This window comes from Copadichromis virginalis, linkage group LG19 (genome assembly GCF_057382275.1).
Source record: "Copadichromis virginalis isolate Kocher_CV1m ecotype Utaka linkage group LG19, C_Virginalis_male_GT1.1, whole genome shotgun sequence".
NCBI classification, from domain to species: domain Eukaryota; kingdom Metazoa; phylum Chordata; class Actinopteri; order Cichliformes; family Cichlidae; genus Copadichromis; species Copadichromis virginalis.
The window spans coordinates 31,459,535-31,477,346 of NC_140636.1; positions in this window are offsets into that span (position 1 = coordinate 31,459,535).

The following is a 17,812-nucleotide window of genomic DNA, read 5'->3' on the forward strand; positions in this document are numbered from 1 at the left end:
TTATTTAATCAATGCTGGAAAGACAGATATATAAAAATATTTTTAGCCCTCACTTGTGGACAGGTTCATAAAGAAACACTGGACTTATGTGTCTCCTGTGCACGTTAGAGACCATAAGGCCCCATTAACAGAGCTTGTAGTGTACACAGTCTGTACTTCCCATTGTATGCCCCAAGAACAGACATTACAAATCATTTGTTAGCATGGTAATATGTAAAGGGGGCAAATATGGATTTATGTTGTGGAGCGGCACCATCAAAGGATCACTCTGATGCCAGTGGTGGGGTTCAATAAGCTGGAGAGATGAAAGCTAATGAAAGGCAAACATGAGTATGGTGTTGGTGGGTAGGTATGGAATGAGAGAAGGAAAGGAGGCAGTGGGCGAGTGAGGGAGGGTTGCGAGTGATTACAGACGATGTGAGAGATGCTGTCTGGTGTGGTCCAATCAAGCCACAGGATACAACCGTAGTCAATAGGGAAAGATGAAAGGGATCTCAGTATGGAGGCTGTGTGGTCTCACAGAGGACCGTGTGCATATGTGAGTCTGGGCCTTTTTTGTCTGGGCTCTGTGTGTAAGCGTCAATGAAAAAGCGGTTGCCAGTGTCTATACATTCATAACGGCCCTTGCATTTATGTGCAGCAGTAATAAATATAGAGGTGGAAACACAGCCCCACCGCCTTGACTGTCGCACATTAAACATGATTCCTGCAAGGTCCCAAGAGTACAGTATGCTATGTTCCAATCAGGCTTCCTTAGATCAGACCTATCTACTGTAGTGCAGCGTCTGAAGGGCCCTCACTATTTTTGCATATCAGCCAGAGATGAGTGAGCACACAGAAAAAATAAACTTGTGATCAGTTTAAATGAAAGTGGAATACCCTGCAATCGCACACCTCCTACAAAAACTTTCTTTGCTACAAACCTGCAGCATAGTACCAGTGCAGTTGAAATTGTGGTGTTATGTGAGTGAATAATGCATGTGTTTCAGTCTTGGCTGAGCTAATAGCACACAGGCACTCATTAGCTACTTCTGGCTAGGTTTCAGACACATAAGCCCTTAAGTGTACATGTCATCGATGAGACAAATCCAGCAGCAGGTCAACTGCAGAAAGATACCAACACTTGACATGCATTAAAAAAAATGCAAGCGTCACCGTGTAAACTCTTTCTTTATGCTTTCTTCCTCATAAAGCCCAGTGAATGAAAATGCGGATCAAATTTGCTAACTCTTCAAGACTGCAACTCTCACATACAAACGAGGCAAATCTCCATACATCATCACCGCTACACCTGCACTGTAATAAAGTACTGATTGTGCAAAATGTGTTCTGAGTATAGGGACACAGGTTAAGACAACACCTGTGGAGAAACAATAGTAGTTTATATAAAATAGAAAAGAAAACCATTTCAACTGCAATATTCTTTTTTTTATGGACCCTCATTGTCCTATCATGTGCTCTCATGCTCTGTGCTGCACGGCTTCCACTTGGGAAAGCTCCATGATCATTTTCACATTCCACCCCTGACTTGTGGGGTAGAGCGGGATGGGATGGGTACTTTCTTTTCACAACAGGGACAATTTCTTGAGAAGAGATGACCCAGAAAGCATACATTTAGAATACACGGAAGGCATAGCGTGAGCAGCAGCGGGCTTTCACGGACATCACTGAGTTGTAGGTCACCCATGTTTCTGGAATCAGGCGAAGCAAAGTCAAATACACAATCACTGTGTTTATGAACATAAGAAAATAAAAATGACCACGATTGGATCTGTGCAGATTTGAGTGGAATCAGAATGTACAGTATTTGTTCTGTCATGCAAGAGATGTATGATAAAAAAAATAAATGCTGTAAGATGTGTTTATGTTAGTGCAGTTTCATCATTAGTTTGTGTGACTTCAAAATATTACTCTGTCTTTGTTTGTAACTGAGTTCACAAAATGTGGAATAGTTAACTAAAACTGATGAAGGAAAGGGTCACATCAGGTTGACTTAGTTGGCTCAGTTAGTGGTATAAAATTGACAGTTGAGTCCCTGTGAGTCATAGCACCGCTGCCTCCTAATTGGGAAGATCACATCATCTCTGTGTATTAATGGATAACTAATTACCTGACCAGGGGTATTACTGCTACAAGTCTGCAGGTAAGCTATGCTGCCAGGGTCACTGCTTCCACACAAGTCCTTCTCTCCACTCATTACTACGGTAATGAAATTATGCTCTTTTTCTCTGTCTCTCTCATAGCCCGTGCTCAGCTCATCTACACATGGGTCAGTGTGCTGCTGGGTAGTTCTGTGAAATGTCTCTGCTTTTAATGGCTTTTAGTTTACATGCTTTAACTGTAATACGTGATTCAATCAGTGCTAATGTAGGGCATTATTTTTGCACAAACAGCAAGCGAACAAACAGACAAAAGCCAAACAGTAAAATGGCCTTAAATAACTGTGTGCTTTTTATATTTGATACAAACACCAAAATGCACGCTACTCCCCTTTTTGACTGTTGCAAAGGAGTTGACTTTACTGCTGTGGAAGGCGGGTGGCTTGGTTACGTTGTAAAAAGGTGGATCAGTGACAACAAGGCTTGTCAAAGACAGCAGCATAATTTACAGACAATGACAGGCCTATGACATCATTTACACAGCAGTAACAGTTATTAGACTAAATGTTCATGGCAACACAGATTGCCTATTAACAGAAGAATGGTATGCTTTATTGTTATGTTGCAGCATGTGTGAGCATTTGTGAGTTTGTTGGCTGTGGGCCAGGGAACCTGTTATTTGGGCTGCTCTGTTTTTTTTTTGTTGTTGTTGTTTTTTTCCCTCTCTCTCTCTCTCTCTCTCTCTCTCTCTCTCTCTCTCTCTCTCTCTCTCTCTCTATCTCTCTCTCTCCCTCAGCCGCCAGGCATTTGAGAACTGGGGTACTTTTACACATTGTTAAACCCTGAACAGTCCAAACCCCAGCCTGCAGGCATACAGGCTCACACCACTGGATCAGGATAGCAGGACTGCCATCTGCTGTTTAAGACAGGGAGTGTATGTTGTACGCCAGCAGGAGAGAGGGGAGGAGAGATGATCTCATTTAACTAAATTTAAAGTCATCCTTGCCGACATCTGACGAGATTTGTGTCGGGACCTGAAACCCTCCCGTCAATCAGCACTTTGTTCACTGAATCAGTTGACAGTATCATTTGAATATCACAAGGCTCTTCAGAAATCCTCAGAATCTTAAGACACCAAGTTTTCCATCACAATATTAGCCCATGTTTTTTTAAAAAAAGACCTATTATTTCCCCTCTGTTTGTTGTTCTTTTTCCACATTTTTCAGTTTTCAAATGCTGATATGTTAAGCACTGTGAGTATATCTTGGCTGTGCAATACACACATAGGATCTAATCTGGAGGACCAAGTACTGCTGTCTTTGAATATCATCAAGTTTTCAAACCTTTCACTGCATTTCTGAAACAAGAAAGGAGTGCTAACAGAGGTACAAAAGGGCCAGAGCTGAGGCTAGATGTTCCTCTCAGCTGAATGTGCAACACTCCTCCATTATTGTTAAAACTCAGTGGCCCAGGAACAAGTCTTTACCCTCTTCACCACCAACAAAAACTGCGTCTTTTCTTTTGTTTATTAGAAACTAACGGAAAAGAGGGCGATGACTAAGAGGAGAGAGGGGGAGAAGCTGAAAGAGAGACTTAGGATGAGTTGAGGGTGGTGGGTGGTGCACAGCTTTTGGACCCTCATTTACCCTGTCAGCCTTCTAGCGGGGGATAGTGTTCGAGATCTATTGATCACAACTCAGTGGAGCAGTAATCCTGCAGACTTGATTGATTCCGTCTGTTGCCTAGGCCTTACTGCACTGCCCATTCCTACCTCCGTGCTTTTTTTTCTGCTTCCTCACCTCTCCTCCCAGTCCGTTCCTTCTCTTTCTTTGCTCATAAAGCATTGGATATGCATGACGGCCAAGGGGCCCCATGAAGGAGGGATGCAGGAAGAATTGTGGGGACAGGAGCAGGGGAAAGCGTGTGTACACTGCAACAGGAAATAGCTGGCAAGGTGAATGGTCCCTCGACACGAAACGGGGCCCCATGGTGTCAATGAGCTGCCCGCTGCCTGATAAGTCTCCTGCTTTTTGTTTCACCAAGAATAATGAATCCTTACAAACTGTTTTGTCATTAGAAAGTGGGGTAAGAGGGACTGAGGGATTTTCTCAGGTAACGGCTTCTGTTTTTCTTTTTTCACAGTAAAAGTCATGGAAGCTAAATTTTATACTGTGTTTAGTTTAGTATATTTATTGATGTCAAAAAATCCTAGAGAGTTTTACACTGTATACAAACCACATCGCACAGTAAATTAAAATCATGTAAGGGGCAAATATATTCTTATACATTTAATAGTACTTAATCCAAAAGACTCAGTTACTATGAACAGATACAGCCTGCATGTTCTGTGTCTTCTGTAATCATGAAGCGTATTTAAATACGTGCCATAGCTGTGCCATAATCCCTAATAACACAATATTAATAATTTAAAATTTTTTTGAAGGAGGACCTAGTGCACATGTGCATAGTTAGAAAGAAATGAGGTGATGAGATCTCTGACACCTGCTCTTCATATTTGTGTGAGAATAACTGCTTGAGGTTACATTAACCGCTCTTATCAGAGTAGACCCAAGCAGTCAGGTTACATAGTGGATAATGTTGGTATTTGCTAAGCTAAATGTGGATGGGAGTACTCTTTCCAGATCAATGAGAGAACCCCTTAAAAATGTATTAAAAAAAACATACTTTATGTTAACTTTTCATTTCTCTTTGATTAATTCTCATATAATCTATATAATCGCTTATAATGGGATACAACAAGCAAACAACATAGTTTACATCACACATGAAGTCATGATTGGGGGTGGGCTCCTTATGAATCATAAATGGGTTCAAATCTGCACCTATGATTTTTAGCCTGTCTGCTCTGCACCTTAGTAACAATGTGTCTGTATTTATCTGCATTTGTCCACTGGTAGCCCAGGGCTGCCGTCACACAGCCCACAAGTGTTTCGGGACCCATATGAATGTCTCTGGGTCCGCTTTTCAGAGAGTCTGACAGCTGCGGAGGGAGCTGGCTCAATACTGCAATTTTCCCCAGCAGTGCCTTGTGCCAGGATTGAGGCTGGCTTGGCTGAGCTGTGCCACACACTACAGAGAGGGCAGAAGCAATGGGAACTCATCCTCACACCCCCAACATTGACACACAGACAAACATGGGCACAGTAACAGGACACACATAACATTTTACAGGAAACAGATGGTGAGTTTAAATAACCTATAGAGTTTATAATGAGGTTAGTTTTTTTAAAAAGACTGTCTCTTTGCGTTAGTACTAACGAGCAAAAAGTGAACAGGTTTTAACAAATCAGTTTGAGAGCAGCAGGATCATTCTGTGCCATAAAACTGACACGTCGTATGTTGACCCTGTCAAAAGATGTTCCAAAAGTATGTGTTGAACCTGGATTCAGCTAATGTTCACTGTAATTAAAATGTACAGTCTGGATAGCAGAGGTGCTTATGAAAGCAGTTTTAAAGAGGTGCAATGGCTTAATCATTCGACAGACATAATTCACATGATTTAATGCTATAATGTTCACTTTCTGTGACATTGTTTCTGGATGTAATAGCATTCAATTAAAAAAGCAATATGCAATGACATTCTTGAATCATTAAGGCCTTTTTGACATTTGAGCACCCCTTTCCTTACAGTCTAATCAGTGGTATCTTTCTTTTCCCACATTAGCTTCTCTTTTTTAGGCCAGTTAGTTAAAATTAGTCATAGACTCTATCCCAGTCTCAAGAAATGATATAGCCAAGTTTTCTACCTTCTACCAATTCACTCTGTGTTGTTTTCAGTCCTTAATTCACCAGCTGACAGGCAGCTCTGCCCATGGACTTCATGCTCAGGTTGGTTTTGAAACCTGATAATATTGACAGTTAGGCTGAGTTACTAAATCCTCGAAATCTCTCTTTTTTTTCTTGCTTTTTCCTGTCCATATACATTTCTGGGGAGCTGTCTTGCTCCCTCAGTCCTACTGTTTTTACTCTTCTTACAATCATTCAGTTTTGCTCTCCCCTGCTTCCAGCCCTCCTAGAGGTTCTGGTATTAGGGGAATTCCTGAGGGGGATTTTCCCTGCTTTAGACTTTCAGTATGGCCCTTAAAACTATCTACTGTCATAGAGGCTAGGTTGGTGCACAGACAAGCACATATTACACAGAACAAGAACTTTATTCTTAATACACCAATTCAAACAGCCCTGTTACTGCTGATCTGACTGTATTCTTTAAGTTTAACGATACATAATATACCAAGCCGAGATTTCCACCATGGTTTATTCGGCTTTTTCTGTAAGCAAGGGATCTGTTTTTTTACCCGATCGTCTCAGGAGAAAAAAGGTTAAATTAGAAGTGACATGACTTGTTACAATCAAAGCAATACAAACAAACAATTACATGAAATTTACCGTCTTTTTTTATTTGTCCATCTTATTGATTAAATATTTACCTTTTTTCAAGAGCTTTTACAAATTTGTGATTCTACTCATAATACATTTGCTGCACTTCATGAGTAAAAATGTCTCTTTCATTTCTGGTAGGAGACATAATAGTGAGATAGGAACAATGAAAACTGAGTCATTACAAAAGAGGAGCAGGCAAAGAAAAGAAAAATATTTATAATATCAATAATAATGTCTTATGATTTGAGTTACAACTGTAGCTGCTTTATAGATACTTGTGAATAAATCCCTATAGAGCAAATTAGCTTTTACACTTAAATCTTCAACAGATTGTCGACTAAGCAACTTAATGATAAAAAAAGAAAACTGAAAAATTGTACTTCAAAATTCTCACATGGAAAATATTGAGTAAACAAAAAGATAATGATCTGAAGATATGAACTCAGTATTTGAATCAAGAAACTATATAAACATTACAATCACATCACATTTTCTAGTTTCTCATGTTATGTGTCAAACACATTCATCTAACCTCACTGACCACTTTGTTAGGTACACCTCGACAGTACTGGGTTGGACTCATATTCTGGCCCTATCATCGAGATGTCAGAGGACAAATCAAGACTCATCAGACCAGTTAATCCTCTATTGTCCTGTTGTGAACTGTAGCCTCAGTTTTGCGTTTTGAATTGACAGGAGTCGTTTTCTGTTACTGCAGCTCATCTGCTTAAGGGTTTGCTATGTTGTTCTTATCAGCTTGAAGCAATCTCCCTATTCTCCTTGGACTTCTGGGATCAGCAAGGCATTTTCTCCCAGAGGACCGCCACTTAATAGACTTTTTTTTTCAGGGAGTCTTCTCTGCGAACTCTAAATATGGTTGTGCAATTAGCATTCCAGCAATTACCCAAAGTGCCTCACATGTAAAAGCATCTCTTCGATCAGTGTTGCTCTTGACTCCTCAGGCTCTGAACATCCTGCCTATTTGAAATAACACAAGGTATAATATGTAGGTATCTGTACCTGCACTGAAAAAAATGCTTCTTTGAACCATCTTAAAAAAATTACTCTAATTTGTTAAAGATAAATTTATTAGTTTTACTCAGACTATAATTTAATTTCAGCCTTGAAGTACACAATGGTAAGGACAATGGTAATCCATAATAAGTGACTTTTAATTTTAGGCAAAGTGAAATAAACAGTCTTAAACCAGAAATCCCAATTTTCCATTGCACCATGTTAAATAAATGTTCAAATAAATGACACAGACGTTTCACTTTTTTTCAGTGTGTCTACTGTGAAAATTAACCAGTAAAAGTAAAGCAAAACTTGTGCACATAACTATTAAACGTGTAATAGTACAAATATGCTGAGAGATCAAATTTAACAAATGAAAACATTCCTGTACTTGTTGTAAGCTACAATAGTAGGCTACAACTACTGTAGAAGGATCAACAACAAAGACAGCTCATGTACTTTGGTAAGTGTCTTAAGTGCGTTACCAGTACCGATACCAGTGCTGTTTGCAGATTTTAAAGTATTTTTTTTCTCTTTTAGACGCATGAATCATAGATTGATTTCTCTCAAATGTGTTAAGTATTTATGAATCGTCACTAAGATATTATGATAATGTAGTTTAAACATAATCTTGTTTGAGTTGTGGATTACTTAGTGTGTTTGTGGTGTTCCCAATATTTTGCCAACAGGGAAGTTGCCCTCTGGTGTATTACACTAGAGCTTGACCAATGGTTTCTACAATCATTGCATTTGACCAATACAATGACTGAGCAGTAGTAAAGTCTGACCATTGACTACTGAGCAAAGGGGACTGGACTCTACCTGTCTTCAACATCCTTTTTTTTTCTATAGTCTATTTTTAACTTTCTGTAGAGCATCTTTATCTGCTGTTTAAATGTGAGACTGGATGGGTTTGGTCCAAGAACACTGACATCACAGATAGGTGATCTGATTGTATCATGGTTTCTAGTTCTTTTTGCATATCCCCTACAATTGTTCTTCATTAACAGAAACAAAGTTGTCACAGTCCCAACTTGTATTTTTCATTGTGCTGCATCACTTATGTTTCTTATCCTTGGAAGAACCTATAAAACTTTAATTATTGTATTTATTATTTTACCCATCTGTTAAAACACTCTTGTATTGACATCCATGCTTTTGCAGCTGGTAACTGAAATAAGGCAGCACAAAACACCAGCTGTCAAAAAAAGCAGCCACAGCTTTGTGAGCACTGTTGAATGTTAACCGATTGTTAGTCTGCTACCTTAGCATTTGCAAATAAATACAGCTGCTGAGACAAAAGGAATTGAATGACAGGAGAGCCCTGGGGCAAGTGACTTTTTATGGATGACCACTAATGGTCACTCACTTGTGAATGTGCTAATGAGGTAAAAGGATTTTCTACAAAACCAAAATAGCAGCCCTCTAGTACAATAGCTGACACCTCTTTTTCCTTTACAAAACACCACAGATGGATTAGCACCAGTCTTCCAATAACTGGCGACCAGATAGGGAATGTTTGCTTTGGCCTTCATAACAATGTCTTCTACAGTTGCTGGGTTTCTTTATTGTGGGTTTATTAGAGTTTGGCATCTGCTCCATTTGCATGGGGTTAATCTCAGCTGGTTAAAGAAGAGAACTAAACTCCCCTGTGGCCTGAGAAACAAGGTTTGATATGCAAATGACATTCTCTTAACATTTACAAATTCAACACATTTCTCTTTTTCAAAAGAGGACTTCTTAGTGTTGCTGAGGCACGTAAAATATATATATTTATGTAGAAAAAAAAAGAAGAAGATGGTAAATGAGGGTGGGATGAGTCTTGCTTGTGTGGTCATTTTTTTAAAGACTGCATGAGGGGGAAAAAATAGAGATTCCTCAGTTCAGTAGTCTCACTCTTTTTGAACAACAACTGGAGCATTGTGCTTTTTTAATGCTGTCTCAGTGGACTTAATACTTGTTATTTTCTCCCTTTCCTTTCTCTCCCGCTCTCTCCTTCCACCTCATATTCCCAACGCGCTGTCTGTGCTCTTGCATCTGTAATCACAACATTACCTCATTGGGGGCTGCCTTTGCAGCCTGTGTGTGCAGGTGCATGTGTAGGTGCACGTGCGTGGTGGTAGTTGAGTGTGTGTGTGTGTGTGTGTGTGTGTGTGTGTGTGTGTGTGTGTGTGTGTGTGCATTTTGAGGTTCTGCTGGGGGCTGCGAGGGGGCTTAGAAGCACACTGGGTTTCAATGGGAGCCCACACCACCGCTCTGCCAGTTCTTATCTCCTCCCATGCAGGAGAGCAGTGGCATCAAGCCGGTGGCTTATTAGAGAAGCAGGGAACATATTCCAAATATCCCCACCCCCCCACCCCCACACAGACACACACACGCACAACCCACCAACCCCGAATACCCCTCAGCACAATCACACATTCACAGACACACATAGTGGTGTGTGGACCAATGTTTCTATCTGGGCCAATTTTAGGGCCCATGAGGAGAAAATATGTCTAAGTCATGCAGCAAGTGTTTATCGCTTTTCCTTTTGTACTTATGACAAAAAAATAAATTGCAGTTTGGAAAATGTGTTCTGCTTTAGGGTTGTACTTATAATGATCAAAGATAGAGAGGGAGAGTAGTAGCAAGCAAGACACATAAGAAATGCTTTATTTTTATATTGTTTTCTCTGATGGATGGGATGGCTCTAGCTGTGAATTTGCCATTATTGCTGCTCCTGCTGGATGACATTAAGTATTACTTAGGACCTAAATGAGTAAAATCTGGACATTCTGGTTTTTACCCAATTCTGCTGCTGCTAATGCCTTCATTACAAAGCTGTACCTCAGCCATTATCGCTGTGGCAGAAGGAAAGTAATCACAGAATGAAAGGCCAGCAAGTCCTTTCAAAAACACCATCAAAGACCCTGAACACGAGCATCTACCATTTACGTGCAATCAAACACAATCTTTCTGCTTCACCTTTTTCCACTTACCAAGGTAATTTCAGAAGCCTTTTTTATCCTTAACTATACTGTAGCAACAGCAAATGAATTTTCTGTATTTCATCACTCAGCAGTAGGGTTGAAGGTACGAGACATGTGCGTGTATGAAAAAGCAAAGTGTACATAGATAAATATGGATCTGTGTATTTTAGTCTTTAAGTCTGACTTCCTGTGCAGATGTTGACTTTGGTGTGCGTGTGTGTATGTGTTGTGTGCATGTGAAAGCAGGAAGATAATATTATGCATATGCATGCAGAGCTTTAGTGTGGGAGGATGTCATTGATTTATAACCACGATGAAAGGTCAGTTCACCTTATTAAACAACACATAGGTATACTGCAGCATAATATCGGATAGCCATTAGAAACCAATCTGTCCATTCCTGCTGTGATTGGTGAAGTCATTGTGTTTGAAAGTGGAAAAAAATAAAACCAGTTTTAAAAAAAATATGATTGCATTACCCTGCAAATGTGCCAAGCTATTATAGTTTAGTATACAATTCAGACCATTTTTATCGCTTAACAGTATCGCTATACTGAGGTTTTAAAAGAGCAGTTGTCTTCAGAGACATTGACACAGAGCCATGTTCAACCCTTTACAAAGTGTTGGCTTATACACAATCATTCACTTTCTATCCACCAGTCCATCTATTTCCCTCTCTCGCCATGTCCTACTTAGTTATTTTGTCTGATTAGACATTGTTTAACCTAAAGGCCCTCAGGCTGATTGAACATGCATTCTGGCTTCAAGCAAACACCATCTCCTCATCACTGGCTTTGCTGTCTTAAGGTATTAGTATATGTGGGGAATGTTGTAGAACCTACTTCCCATTGAATACATGGAGACAGATGCCAAACAGATCGGACATTTGTGAAAAAGATACCATCCATGTGTGGGTGGTACTATGTTAGACATCAGTGTGTGTCCACAGAATGTGTGTGGGAGTGTTTTGTCATATATGTTAGCATTTTCATACATACATGTTACAATAATGCTGTTGTATCTTAATATAATTGTTAGTGGCATGCATGCTAGTCTTCGTTCTCTTTTTGCTGCATGTAAAATCTGGTTCTACTCCCACCTGCAATGTCCTGACAGGTGCAAACTACTGTTCAGATGCAGAGAAGCTAGATTTGTCCATTCATGCATAGAAAAAAAAGGATTGGTGGCTAGTGGGATAATCCACCAGTGTGGACGCTTCAGATAGCTGCCTCCACATACGAGAAAAGAAGGGAAAAGAATAGTACGCCCGACCAACACAATGATAGTCTTAGGCTGTGATGGTACAGTTACCAAAAGAGAAGCCTGAACTCTGCCAAATTATGGAAACAATTAAATCACAAGGCCTGGTTTGAATATTTTCATGCGAGAGTGATGTTATTTTTAATTAACTGGTTCATGTGGTGTACGAAGCTGTCAGTTCATGTAGATCACCTCTAGAGTAAAATTTCATTTATTGTTTGTCGAGAACAAAAACCTATGTGTATACATATATATTGTTGGTCATATGCAAATAGCAATCCTGGCTGCTCAGTTCCAAAACATTTTACACTAAAATGAAAGATTATAGGTTTCCAGTGTTTCTGCTAGTATGTGGGTGGAGATTTTTTTAAATTAGCCACAATTCTGTTTAAATCAGTGCCATTTGTTTAGCTTAATCTTTTCACTTGTCATTTAACATTTAAATATTTTAAAATGCAGTTTTTAATGCTGAGTTAAGTAATATTTCTGGGGGGGTTTATTATTAATAAATGATGGGTTTCTTTAGTGTGCAGTTCAACAAAAGCTCATTGGTGTTTCAACTATTTTCAAATTGTTGTTGTGTCAGGCTTTTGTAAGCAAAAACTGCAAAAAGGCAGAGATAGGAAGCAATGAGTTTGTATATTTTATATAGTACGTTGTAAATATTGGAATATTTTTAGCTCTGGTGACCTTTCCAGGCTGAATCCCACCTCTTGCCCTGTGTCAGCTGGGATAGGCTCCAGCCCCCCCCCCCGAATCCTTGGATGGATGGATTGAATAGTTTTAGTGCAAAATACTTTTTACTCTTTCATACAGTAGCAGTAGTCTGATACTTTAATCGTGCTACTTTTAGTGGCTTATTAATTTAAGCATTTGTGTCTTTTCCCTTGAAAAGCTGATGTGCTCCCAGGTCTGCTGCCAATGCCAACAGCCAATCATCGAAGACTAACAGCTGGAACTACAGTGATCAATTTTGTTTTAGACAAGCAGTCCTATTGTGGCTTCACAGTTTAATATTTTATTCTTTTTATTATTTAATCAGTGATACTGAAGGAGGGATTATATACCCCTTATGTCAAACCAATGATTTATGCCCCTTATATTAACTGCCTGCAAATGCAATGATTTGCAGTAACTTAAATCTTACATTTGATGAAAATGTATGATATGGCACATAACACTCAAACTTGAACTGCTTACCGGATTATAAAAACATTATAATGCATTATACATAAAGTATTATAATGTAATTAGTTTTTGTAGGGTTTTTGGTTTTGTTAATTTCTGTTATTTGTATGTGTTTTTTGTAGCATTGAAAGAAGAATATTCACCTGGGACACATACTTTTATTTATTTATTTTTGGTGCTTCAGACATGTTTGCCATTTCCATTCAAGGACATCACTAGATAATGTCCTAGACCCAGTATGTAGCAAATGGGAAAGACCCAGGGTGGCATAGTGCCAATTTCCACAGGGTCATCCCGGATATTAAGCCCACCGACATCAGGTGACTGATGATGGGAAATCTCTACCACATGCTCAAAAATGTGTGAGTCGATTTTCTGGCACAAGAAAGAAAATTCAGAAATTACCTTAAAAGGTATCAGAGACAAGAAGCCATATAAAACTGGGAAATAATTAGGTAAAGGGAAAAACGCAATATGTACTTGGGCTACGACAGTAATGTAAGATGTGCATGCTTTCAGATAATAGTGACTTAGGTAAAACTTTGGAAGTAAAGATGTAGTTCATAAGGGAGACTTAGACTTAGCAAAAACTAGCATACATAAATTGCATTTAATCATCATTCATATTATTATACACCGATTTTTAAATAATGGCCCACCCTATGAATATCTCTCACTGTTAAAATTAAGTTTAAAATTAACAGAAGACAGCTGAACGTAAGCCAAGGTCCAGATAATTAGTTTAATAGGTTGACCATCACTAGCTAAAATGCATTTGAACTGAAGGTTTAGTAACTATTGACTATGGCACATTGTATTGCTTTCATACATCATTTACGGTTCAGTTGCATAGATGTCAACAAAATATGTATGTCCGAAACAGATATGCCAATTACCCTAATGGAAACCGGGAAGCATGACCACTTCAATTAGCAGACCTGTTCCTGCTTCGTTTTTCCTGCAGCACATCACAGAGTTTGGAGAAGAAGCACAGTGAAGTGTGGGTGGTTATGTTGGCGAGTCTGCAGCTGGAAATTGAATATTCCTTCCGACAGTATGATGTAAACAACACGCACACTCTAGGGGCAACAATTTATAACACAGGTTGCTTGTAAATACGTGGTTTATCTATGTATCTTAAACATGTTGGGTGTCATGTAATTGGAATCAGCACTCTATGAATGAAACGCTGTGTCCGTGTCAGTGAAAGTGGTCACACTTTGGTGATCCTTCATACTGTATGATGCATTAGAGTTTTCCGTTACATGTGCTTGGAAGAACACAGCGTGTTCATGTGACCACTCAAATATGTGCGCACACACAGAGAATTACAAACACACTAAGCAAGACCTAAACGCATTATTGGTGTCTTCAATTAATTAATCAGCAGTCAAATTTAAAACTATAAGAAAGAATAATGACTGCAGCTTAAAATGTAACCACCACTACTGCAACAGTGGATACGTCTAAATGGAAGTTACAATTAACGATGCATGACCCATCACATACATCACATATTGTATTGCAGTGTGTAAGGACTGAATAGTTGTCTTAGACATTCGGCAGCATTTAGGATATGTGTGTGTGTGTGTGTATGGCCTACTATTATTTTTCCTTCCTCACAATGAGCACCAGTACTTGTCTCTCCCGCTTCTTCTTTCTCCATCTCCTTGTGCCTGAGGCTAATTTATGGGCTTGTTAGTAGGGAGACTCCTGCACTTCAAACTTTTTTTTCACTTAGGTCAACCAAAACATATTTTTTTCTTTTTCTTGATCTCTGAATATGTGGCAATTACATACAGGAAGAGCTCCCGGTCTCCAGATATTATGAGCAATACTAAACTAAAATCAGCTGGTCCAGCTCTCTTCGCGTTATTTAAGAGGCTGTGTTTTCATGAGGAAACCAGATTTGGCTCCTTGCCCATTTCCATTGTCCTGTTTCTGTGAGGCGAGCGGCTATTATGACTGTCAGTCATTTTCCGACATAAAGGGGCTCATTTGAAAAGACTCAATGCGAATCTCATATCTTACAAGAAACACTCTTGATTTATTTTTGCTAAGCTTTTCTTCCTAAATCGTCAAACAACCTCCCAGCCCATTTCTCACATCCCCTCCTGGCTGGAGTTACATCTTTCAGCATCCAGTCAAAGGAATAGGGAAGTGCTCTGTGGATGGTTGCCACCTTACCACCCCCATACACACATATGTGCCCCAGCCCCCAGACTCACCTACCCACTCCCCTGCTTTCCTTTCCCTCCAGTCAATAACAGCACAGCAGGTGTAGAGCCAAGCCCAAAGATAGCAGAAATATTGACAAGGGAAAAAGTATTGGAAACTTCATTTATTCTCTGCTCAGGAAACTGTTTTTTACTTTTATTCTGGGCAAAGCTGGAAGATACACCTTATTATCAGTAGCTGTTGCATTTTTTGTTTGTGGCTGTTTATGTTTTTTCCTCTGTGTGAAAGATCTAAAGTTGGCCTATTTGTCCCAGAATCAGGTTTTTCTTTAAATATCTCCACTGACTAAACTGACTCAGTGTTTAAAGTTGTCCGTCTGGTAATTGTGTATGATACTGATTCATGCTGTAAGTCCAGTTCTTCACCTTTGCTTGTAATCCTTTACCCCTACTGGCATGGAATAGCCCCCTTAGTGGTATGACCGTGTGCTGGGTTGATGACATGTGCTAACACGCTGTCTGAAACTGCCATCACAAGGAAGTTGGGACGTTTTGCCTCCTGCAGGATGGCAGCGGCAGAGAGACACTGCATCAGTGCCAGACAAGGCAGTAGGAGCCACCAATGAAGCAGCTGTGACCTTGCAAACAGAAGCTCAGAGTCTGAGCCAAAAACTCACCCTCTTTCCCCACAGTGAGGTCCAGTGTGCCAGCAATGCCAGGTGCCCCTCCAGAAGTGTTTGTGGAAGCCAGGATGGAGCTGTAGGCTGCCATCCTGGAGCCGTTTTACATAAGAACAGAGGGTGCAAGAAAGACAACTTTGACTGATTTTTTTTTCTTTTTGTGTGTGACTCAATATTCAAATATATCACATTCACAGATTTATTTTCTTCTTTAAAAACTTTTTTTTATCCACCAAACACCAACTTTTGGAATGACTTAATGTTGCCAACTTCAAACAAAAACATCAAATTAGGTACTGTGGATTCTTGTGTTACTTGAGTTTTTTTTTTTTCTTTCCATTGCAAGCCACTTGGGCAATGTCTTCAAGCCAGTTCTGCATTTCTCAAGCTTATATCCCACAGCTTCAGCTTCAAGATCTCCATAATCACCAAACCACCCACTGCGAAAAGATTATCAGAGAACGCATGTAACAAGCCATCTCTCACCACACAGTCCTTGAGGCTAAGAGGGAAAACATGCATACATCAAGTAAAACATTGCTGAACATAATTAGCTACCTTATCCCAGTGGTCACTGGAACCTTAAAATCAATAGGAACATTAGTAAAACAGCAGTGAACACCCCAGCTTCGGTGCTTAATGCATGCTTATGAAAAACAGGGCTTGTAAGAATAGTTCTTTCTCTTTTTTTCCTTTAAGTGTTCAAGAGAAGACAAAAAAATCACTGTTGATCCACAGCTGTTCTATATGAAGAACTTTTCTCCAGACAGAAATCAAACTTGGTCTCAAAGCTGCAGTTGTGGTTTTAGAGGTAGTTCTGCAGACTCCCAACGCAATAAAATTTGTTTTCTGAAATGGCCATAGTGCAGAGTTCACAAGTACTCACTGTTTACCTCGTGATTTATGTAGCTTGGTGGACTTTGCTGTTCTTAACTTTTCTAGCTTGTCAGCATTGCACCTTTTGCATAATGTTACAATTAGTTTTGGTTAAATGCTATGTGCAGGAATGTGAAAGAGTAACCAAGGACACATGTAAAGGTTGATGAATACACTTTAGGTCTTTTGCCCTGTTTTCAATTTCCTTTTCCACATTCTCCCACATGAAACGGAATAACCTTCACTGCTTATATAACCTTCTGCATTTGATTACCATATTAACGTCCTTAACAGCATGAAGCTAATTTGTGAGCTATGGATGTCTTTGGAGAAGGTCACAGTAATGAAGTGTACACCAAGAACATGATTTCAGCTTCACTTATTAAACATTTGCTAATTGTTTATATTTGCGTGATTAGAAATTTTAATAAGAGAAGAATGCCCTGGATGTAATGTGCCATACTTGTGGCTGTTATCGCTTTTTTTTTTTTTTTCCGTGGACCATCCCACTCCTTTTTCCAACACTGGTGCTTTTAATTATCTCCTCTGACACAAGATACTATGGCAATTTCACCTTGTTATATTTAATAGATAGTTCAGTGGTAGAACCGTGTTTTCTCAGGTGGTTCTCTGCTAATCGTCTGGCTAACAGCCCACACAGGAAAAAGCTATCTAGGAAACCCAGTACAACTGTTAATGCAAAATTTGTTGTTTTTGTATTAGGTTCATGGACTTACTTGGTATATCCATGAAATTAGTTAAGTAGGAATAATTAGATCATCCTCTAAGTATTGTCTAACAAGACAAGAAAACTATATGCATGCTAGTGGCTTTGCATGTGTCCTCAAGTATAAATGTTGACATTAGCGCGCTAAGAAGTTCATGATGACCATGAGAAATAAATATAACATTTTAGGCATGTTAAAATCAACTGCAATAGAAAAAGCGGGAGTACTAAAATAAACCAATTGTTTTTAATTTTAACTATAGAGGAGAAGCAATCACTAAATCCGATAATCTTGGTGTTATGTATTTCTGTGCACATTTTATGTAGGTGTTAGTGTAAATTCATGGACAGCCTACCTGATCAGCTGGGGAGCTTTAGGTCCATATAACATATCACAAACCTGAGTTTGAAAGCCATT